This window comes from Cylas formicarius, unplaced genomic scaffold (genome assembly GCF_029955315.1).
Source record: "Cylas formicarius isolate icCylForm1 unplaced genomic scaffold, icCylForm1.1 PGA_scaffold_14__1_contigs__length_1757220, whole genome shotgun sequence".
Lineage (NCBI taxonomy): Eukaryota > Metazoa > Arthropoda > Insecta > Coleoptera > Brentidae > Cylas > Cylas formicarius.
Genome location: NW_026844236.1, coordinates 541,156 through 550,662, shown reverse-complemented (window position 1 = coordinate 550,662; position 9,507 = coordinate 541,156).

The window sequence follows — 9,507 nt, the reverse complement described above, 5'->3', positions numbered from 1 at the left end:
TAAAACTGCAGATAGCTACTTAAAAATTCACTTCCTTGAATTGATAATAGGTTTTTCTTTGTCATTTTAAACAGATTCCAGTCAAAATCGGCTTCTTCGATTCAAATCGTATCTAAAACCGCATCAAAACTGCAAATATCAGTTTAAACTATCATTTTTTGATACAAACAGTTATATATTCATGTCAATATCTTTCAAATTCTAGTCAAAATCGGCGTCTTTGGGCATTTTAGTAACGAAAACCTTAATAAACTATTAGATTTCGACGTAAGGCAACCTTTCTGAGTCAAATAGTTGCCGATTTCGATAAAATCTTAGTCAGAATCTGCTTTTTCGCCTCTTATTGTACCCAAATCTACCTTGGAAATGCAGATATATACTTAAAACACCTTCTTTTGGGACAAATAATTGGTTTTCGCCCTTGATTTACGGAAGATTATAGCCAAAACATGCATTTTCATAACTTAGCGAATTAAAATCTACGTTAAAACTGCAGATAACTACTTAAAAATTCAATTCCTTGAATTGATAATAGGTTTTTCTTTGTCATTTTAAACAGATTCCAGTCAAAATCGGCTTCTTCAATTCATATCGTATCTAAAACCGCATCAAAACCGCAAATATCAGTTTAAACTATCATTTTTTGATACAAACAGTTATATATTCATGTCAATATCTTTCAAATTCTAGTCAAAATCGGCGTCTTTGGGCATTTTAGTAACGAAAACCCTAATAAACTATTAGATTTCGACGTAAGGCAACCTTTCTGAGTCAAATAGTTGCCGATTTCGATAAAATCTTAGTCAGAATCTGCTTTTTCGCCTCTTATTGTACCCAAATCTACCTTAGAAATGCAGATATATACTTAAAACACCTCCTTTTGGGACAAATAATTGGTTTTCGCCCTTGATTTACGGAAGATTATAGCCAAAACATGCATTTTCATAACTTAGCGAACAGTTATATATTCATGTCAATATCTTTCAAATTCTAGTCAAAATCGGCGTCTTTGGGCATTTTAGTAACGAAAACCTTAATAAACTATTAGATTTCGACGTAAGGCAACCTTTCTGAGTCAAATTGTTGCCGATTTCGATAAAATCTTAGTCAGAATCTGCTTTTTCGCCTCTTATTGTACCCAAATCTACCTTAGAAATGCAGATATATACTTAAAACACCATCTTTTGGGACAAATAATTGGTTTTCGCCCTTGATTTACGGAAGATTATAGACAAAACATGCATTTTCATAACTTAGCGAACTGAAATCTACATTAAAACTGCAGATAACTACTTAAAAATTCACTTCCTTGAAGTGATAATAGGTTTTTCTTTGTCATTTTAAACAGATTCCAGTCAAAATCGGCTTCTTCGATTCATATCGTATCTAAAACCGCATCAAAACTGCAAATATCAGTTTAAACTATCATTTTTTGATACAAACAGTTATATATTCATGTCAATATCTTTCAAATTCTAGTCAAAATCGGCATCTTTGGGCATTTTAGTAACGAAAACCTTAATAAACTATTAGATTTCGACGTAAGGCAACCTTTCTGAGTCAAATAGTTGCCGATTTCGATAAAATCTTAGTCACAATCTGCTTTTTCGCCTCTTATTGTACCCAAATCTACCTTAGAAATGCAGATATATACTTAAAAAACCTTCTTTTGTTACAAATAATTGGTTTTCGCCCTTGATTTACGGAAGATAATAGCCAAAACATGCATTTTCATAACTTAGCGAACTGAAATCTTCATTAAAGCTGCAGATAACTACTTAAAAATTCACTTCCTTGAATTGATAATAGGTTTTTCTTTGTCATTTTAAACAGATTCCAGTCAAAATCGGCTTCTTCGATTCATATCGTATCTAAAGCCGCATCAAAACTGCAAATATCAGTTTAAACTATCATTTTTTGATACAAACAGTTATATATTCATGTCAATATCTTTCAAATTCTAGTCAAAATCGGCGTCTTTGGGCATTTTAGTAACGAAAACCTTAATAAACTATTAGATATCGACGTAACGCAACCTTTCTGAGTCAAATAGTTGCCGATTTCGATAAAATCTTAGTCAGAATCTGCTTTTTCGCCTCTTATTGTACCCAAATCTACCTTAGAAATGCAGATATATACTTAAAACACCTTCTTTTGGGACAAATAATTGGTTTTCGCCCTTGATTTACGGAAGATTATAGCCAAAACATGCATTTTCATAACTTAGCGAACTGAAATCTACATTAAAACTGCAGATGACTACTTAAAAATTCACTTCCTTGAATTGATAATAGGTTTTTCCTTGTCATTTTAAACAGATTCCAGTCAAAATCGGCTTCTTCGACTCATATCGTACCTAAAACCGCATCAAAACTGCAAATATCAGTTTAAACTATCATTTTTTGATACAAACAGTTATATATTCATGTCAATATCTTTCAAATTCTAGTCAAAATCGGCGTCTTTGGGCATTTTAGTAACGAAAACCTTAATAAACTATTAGATTTCGACGTAACGCAACCTTTTTGAGTCAAATAGTTGCCGATTTCGATAAAATCTTAGTCAGAATCTGCTTTTTCGCCTCTTATTGTACCCAAATCTACCTTAGAAATGCAGATATATACTTAAAACACCTTCTTTTGGGACAAATAATTGGTTTTCGCCCTTGATTTACGGAAGATTATAGCCAAAACATGCATTTTCATAACTTAGCGAACTGAAATCTACATTAAAACTGCAGATAACTACTTAAAAATTCACTTCCTTGAATTGATAATAGGTTTTTCTTTGTCATTTTAAAAAGATTCCAGTCAAAATCGGCTTCTTCGATTCATATCGTATCTAAAACCGCATCAAAACTGCAAATATCAGTTTAAACTATCATTTTTTGATACAAACAGTTATATATTCATGTCAATATCTTTCAAATTCTAGTCAAAATCGGCGTCTTTGGGCATTTTAGCAACGAAAACCTTAATAAACTATTAGATTTCGACGTAAGGCAACCTTTCTGAGTCAAATAGTTGCCGATTTCGATAAAATCTTAGTCAGAATCTGCTTTTTCGCCTCTTATTGTACCCAAATCTACCTTGGAAATGCAGATATATACTTAAAACACATTCTTTTGGGACAAATAATTGGTTTTCGCCCTTGATTTACGGAAGATTATAGCCAAAACATGCATTTTCATAACTTAGCGAATTAAAATCTACGTTAAAACTGCAGATAACTACTTAAAAATTCAATTCCTTGAATTGATAATAGGTTTTTCTTTGTCATTTTAAACAGATTCCAGTCAAAATCGGCTTCTTCAATTCATATCGTATCTAAAACCGCATCAAAACCGCAAATATCAGTTTAAACTATCATTTTTTGATACAAACAGTTATATATTCATGTCAATATCTTTCAAATTCTAGTCAAAATCGGCGTCTTTGGGCATTTTAGTAACGAAAACCCTAATAAACTATTAGATTTCGACGTAAGGCAAGCTTTCTGAGTCAAATAGTTGCCGATTTCGATAAAATCTTAGTCAGAATCTGCTTTTTCGCCTCTTATTGTACCCAAATCTACCTTAGAAATGCAGATATATACTTAAAACACCTTCTTTTGTTACAAATAATTGGTTTTCGCCCTTGATTTACGGAAGATTATAGCCAAAACATGCATTTTCATAACTTAGCGAACTGAAATCTTCACTAAAGCTGCAGATAACTACTTAAAAATTCACTTCCTTGAATTGATAATAGGTTTTTCTTTGTCATTTTAAACAGATTCCAGTCAAAATCGGCTTCTTCGATTCATATCGTATCTAAAACCGCATCAAAACTGCAAATATCAGTTTAAACTATCATTTTTTGATACAAACAGTTATATATTCATGTCAATATCTTTCAAATTCTAGTCAAAATCGGCGTCTTTGGGCATTTTAGTAACGAAAACCTTAATAAACTATTAGATTTCGACGTAACGCAACCTTTCTGAGTCAAATAGTTGCCGATTTCGATAAAATCTTAGTCAGAATCTGCTTTTTCGCCTCTTATTGTACCCAAATCTACCTTAGAAATGCAGATATATACTTAAAACACCTTCTTTTGGGACAAATAATTGGTTTTCGCCCTTGATTTACGGAAGATTATAGCCAAAACATGAATTTTCATAACCTAGCGAACTGAAATCTACATTAAAACTGCAGATAGCTACTTAAAAATTCACTTCCTTGAATTGATAATAGGTTTTTCTTTGTCATTTTAAACAGATTCCAGTCAAAATCGGCTTCTTCGATTCAAATCGTATCTAAAACCGCATCAAAACTGCAAATATCAGTTTAAACTATCATTTTTTGATACAAACAGTTATATATTCATGTCAATATCTTTCAAATTCTAGTCAAAATCGGCGTCTTTGGGCATTTTAGTAACGAAAACCTTAATAAACTATTAGATTTCGACGTAAGGCAACCTTTCTGAGTCAAATAGTTGCCGATTTCGATAAAATCTTAGTCAGAATCTGCTTTTTCGCCTCTTATTGTACCCAAATCTACCTTGGAAATGCAGATATATACTTAAAACACCTTCTTTTGGGACAAATAATTGGTTTTCGCCCTTGATTTACGGAAGATTATAGCCAAAACATGCATTTTCATAACTTAGCGAATTAAAATCTACGTTAAAACTGCAGATAACTACTTAAAAATTCAATTCCTTGAATTGATAATAGGTTTTTCTTTGTCATTTTAAACAGATTCCAGTCAAAATCGGCTTCTTCAATTCATATCGTATCTAAAACCGCATCAAAACCGCAAATATCAGTTTAAACTATCATTTTTTGATACAAACAGTTATATATTCATGTCAATATCTTTCAAATTCTAGTCAAAATCGGCGTCTTTGGGCATTTTAGTAACGAAAACCCTAATAAACTATTAGATTTCGACGTAAGGCAACCTTTCTGAGTCAAATAGTTGCCGATTTCGATAAAATCTTAGTCAGAATCTGCTTTTTCGCCTCTTATTGTACCCAAATCTACCTTAGAAATGCAGATATATACTTAAAACACCTCCTTTTGGGACAAATAATTGGTTTTCGCCCTTGATTTACGGAAGATTATAGCCAAAACATGCATTTTCATAACTTAGCGAACAGTTATATATTCATGTCAATATCTTTCAAATTCTAGTCAAAATCGGCGTCTTTGGGCATTTTAGTAACGAAAACCTTAATAAACTATTAGATTTCGACGTAAGGCAACCTTTCTGAGTCAAATTGTTGCCGATTTCGATAAAATCTTAGTCAGAATCTGCTTTTTCGCCTCTTATTGTACCCAAATCTACCTTAGAAATGCAGATATATACTTAAAACACCATCTTTTGGGACAAATAATTGGTTTTCGCCCTTGATTTACGGAAGATTATAGACAAAACATGCATTTTCATAACTTAGCGAACTGAAATCTACATTAAAACTGCAGATAACTACTTAAAAATTCACTTCCTTGAAGTGATAATAGGTTTTTCTTTGTCATTTTAAACAGATTCCAGTCAAAATCGGCTTCTTCGATTCATATCGTATCTAAAACCGCATCAAAACTGCAAATATCAGTTTAAACTATCATTTTTTGATACAAACAGTTATATATTCATGTCAATATCTTTCAAATTCTAGTCAAAATCGGCATCTTTGGGCATTTTAGTAACGAAAACCTTAATAAACTATTAGATTTCGACGTAAGGCAACCTTTCTGAGTCAAATAGTTGCCGATTTCGATAAAATCTTAGTCACAATCTGCTTTTTCGCCTCTTATTGTACCCAAATCTACCTTAGAAATGCAGATATATACTTAAAAAACCTTCTTTTGTTACAAATAATTGGTTTTCGCCCTTGATTTACGGAAGATAATAGCCAAAACATGCATTTTCATAACTTAGCGAACTGAAATCTTCATTAAAGCTGCAGATAACTACTTAAAAATTCACTTCCTTGAATTGATAATAGGTTTTTCTTTGTCATTTTAAACAGATTCCAGTCAAAATCGGCTTCTTCGATTCATATCGTATCTAAAGCCGCATCAAAACTGCAAATATCAGTTTAAACTATCATTTTTTGATACAAACAGTTATATATTCATGTCAATATCTTTCAAATTCTAGTCAAAATCGGCGTCTTTGGGCATTTTAGTAACGAAAACCTTAATAAACTATTAGATATCGACGTAACGCAACCTTTCTGAGTCAAATAGTTGCCGATTTCGATAAAATCTTAGTCAGAATCTGCTTTTTCGCCTCTTATTGTACCCAAATCTACCTTAGAAATGCAGATATATACTTAAAACACCTTCTTTTGGGACAAATAATTGGTTTTCGCCCTTGATTTACGGAAGATTATAGCCAAAACATGCATTTTCATAACTTAGCGAACTGAAATCTACATTAAAACTGCAGATGACTACTTAAAAATTCACTTCCTTGAATTGATAATAGGTTTTTCCTTGTCATTTTAAACAGATTCCAGTCAAAATCGGCTTCTTCGACTCATATCGTACCTAAAACCGCATCAAAACTGCAAATATCAGTTTAAACTATCATTTTTTGATACAAACAGTTATATATTCATGTCAATATCTTTCAAATTCTAGTCAAAATCGGCGTCTTTGGGCATTTTAGTAACGAAAACCTTAATAAACTATTAGATTTCGACGTAACGCAACCTTTTTGAGTCAAATAGTTGCCGATTTCGATAAAATCTTAGTCAGAATCTGCTTTTTCGCCTCTTATTGTACCCAAATCTACCTTAGAAATGCAGATATATACTTAAAACACCTTCTTTTGGGACAAATAATTGGTTTTCGCCCTTGATTTACGGAAGATTATAGCCAAAACATGCATTTTCATAACTTAGCGAACTGAAATCTACATTAAAACTGCAGATAACTACTTAAAAATTCACTTCCTTGAATTGATAATAGGTTTTTCTTTGTCATTTTAAAAAGATTCCAGTCAAAATCGGCTTCTTCGATTCATATCGTATCTAAAACCGCATCAAAACTGCAAATATCAGTTTAAACTATCATTTTTTGATACAAACAGTTATATATTCATGTCAATATCTTTCAAATTCTAGTCAAAATCGGCGTCTTTGGGCATTTTAGCAACGAAAACCTTAATAAACTATTAGATTTCGACGTAAGGCAACCTTTCTGAGTCAAATAGTTGCCGATTTCGATAAAATCTTAGTCAGAATCTGCTTTTTCGCCTCTTATTGTACCCAAATCTACCTTGGAAATGCAGATATATACTTAAAACACCTTCTTTTGGGACAAATAATTGGTTTTCGCCCTTGATTTACGGAAGATTATAGCCAAAACATGCATTTTCATAACTTAGCGAATTAAAATCTACGTTAAAACTGCAGATAACTACTTAAAAATTCAATTCCTTGAATTGATAATAGGTTTTTCTTTGTCATTTTAAACAGATTCCAGTCAAAATCGGCTTCTTCAATTCATATCGTATCTAAAACCGCATCAAAACCGCAAATATCAGTTTAAACTATCATTTTTTGATACAAACAGTTATATATTCATGTCAATATCTTTCAAATTCTAGTCAAAATCGGCGTCTTTGGGCATTTTAGTAACGAAAACCCTAATAAACTATTAGATTTCGACGTAAGGCAACCTTTCTGAGTCAAATAGTTGCCGATTTCGATAAAATCTTAGTCAGAATCTGCTTTTTCGCCTCTTATTGTACCCAAATCTACCTTAGAAATGCAGATATATACTTAAAACACCTCCTTTTGGGACAAATAATTGGTTTTCGCCCTTGATTTACGGAAGATTATAGCCAAAACATGCATTTTCATAACTTAGCGAACAGTTATATATTCATGTCAATATCTTTCAAATTCTAGTCAAAATCGGCGTCTTTGGGCATTTTAGTAACGAAAACCTTAATAAACTATTAGATTTCGACGTAAGGCAACCTTTCTGAGTCAAATTGTTGCCGATTTCGATAAAATCTTAGTCAGAATCTGCTTTTTCGCCTCTTATTGTACCCAAATCTACCTTAGAAATGCAGATATATACTTAAAACACCATCTTTTGGGACAAATAATTGGTTTTCGCCCTTGATTTACGGAAGATTATAGACAAAACATGCATTTTCATAACTTAGCGAACTGAAATCTACATTAAAACTGCAGATAACTACTTAAAAATTCACTTCCTTGAAGTGATAATAGGTTTTTCTTTGTCATTTTAAACAGATTCCAGTCAAAATCGGCTTCTTCGATTCATATCGTATCTAAAACCGCATCAAAACTGCAAATATCAGTTTAAACTATCATTTTTTGATACAAACAGTTATATATTCATGTCAATATCTTTCAAATTCTAGTCAAAATCGGCATCTTTCGGCATTTTAGTAACGAAAACCTTAATAAACTATTAGATTTCGACGTAAGGCAACCTTTCTGAGTCAAATAGTTGCCGATTTCGATAAAATCTTAGTCACAATCTGCTTTTTCGCCTCTTATTGTACCCAAATCTACCTTAGAAATGCAGATATATACTTAAAAAACCTTCTTTTGTTACAAATAATTGGTTTTCGCCCTTGATTTACGGAAGATAATAGCCAAAACATGCATTTTCATAACTTAGCGAACTGAAATCTTCATTAAAGCTGCAGATAACTACTTAAAAATTCACTTCCTTGAATTGATAATAGGTTTTTCTTTGTCATTTTAAACAGATTCCAGTCAAAATCGGCTTCTTCGATTCATATCGTATCTAAAGCCGCATCAAAACTGCAAATATCAGTTTAAACTATCATTTTTTGATACAAACAGTTATATATTCATGTCAATATCTTTCAAATTCTAGTCAAAATCGGCGTCTTTGGGCATTTTAGTAACGAAAACCTTAATAAACTATTAGATATCGACGTAACGCAACCTTTCTGAGTCAAATAGTTGCCGATTTCGATAAAATCTTAGTCAGAATCTGCTTTTTCGCCTCTTATTGTACCCAAATCTACCTTAGAAATGCAGATATATACTTAAAACACCTTCTTTTGGGACAAATAATTGGTTTTCGCCCTTGATTTACGGAAGATTATAGCCAAAACATGCATTTTCATAACTTAGCGAACTGAAATCTACATTAAAACTGCAGATGACTACTTAAAAATTCACTTCCTTGAATTGATAATAGGTTTTTCCTTGTCATTTTAAACAGATTCCAGTCAAAATCGGCTTCTTCGACTCATATCGTACCTAAAACCGCATCAAAACTGCAAATATCAGTTTAAACTATCATTTTTTGATACAAACAGTTATATATTCATGTCAATATCTTTCAAATTCTAGTCAAAATCGGCGTCTTTGGGCATTTTAGTAACGAAAACCTTAATAAACTATTAGATTTCGACGTAACGCAACCTTTTTGAGTCAAATAGTTGCCGATTTCGATAAAATCTTAGTCAGAATCTGCTTTTTCGCCTCTTATTGTACC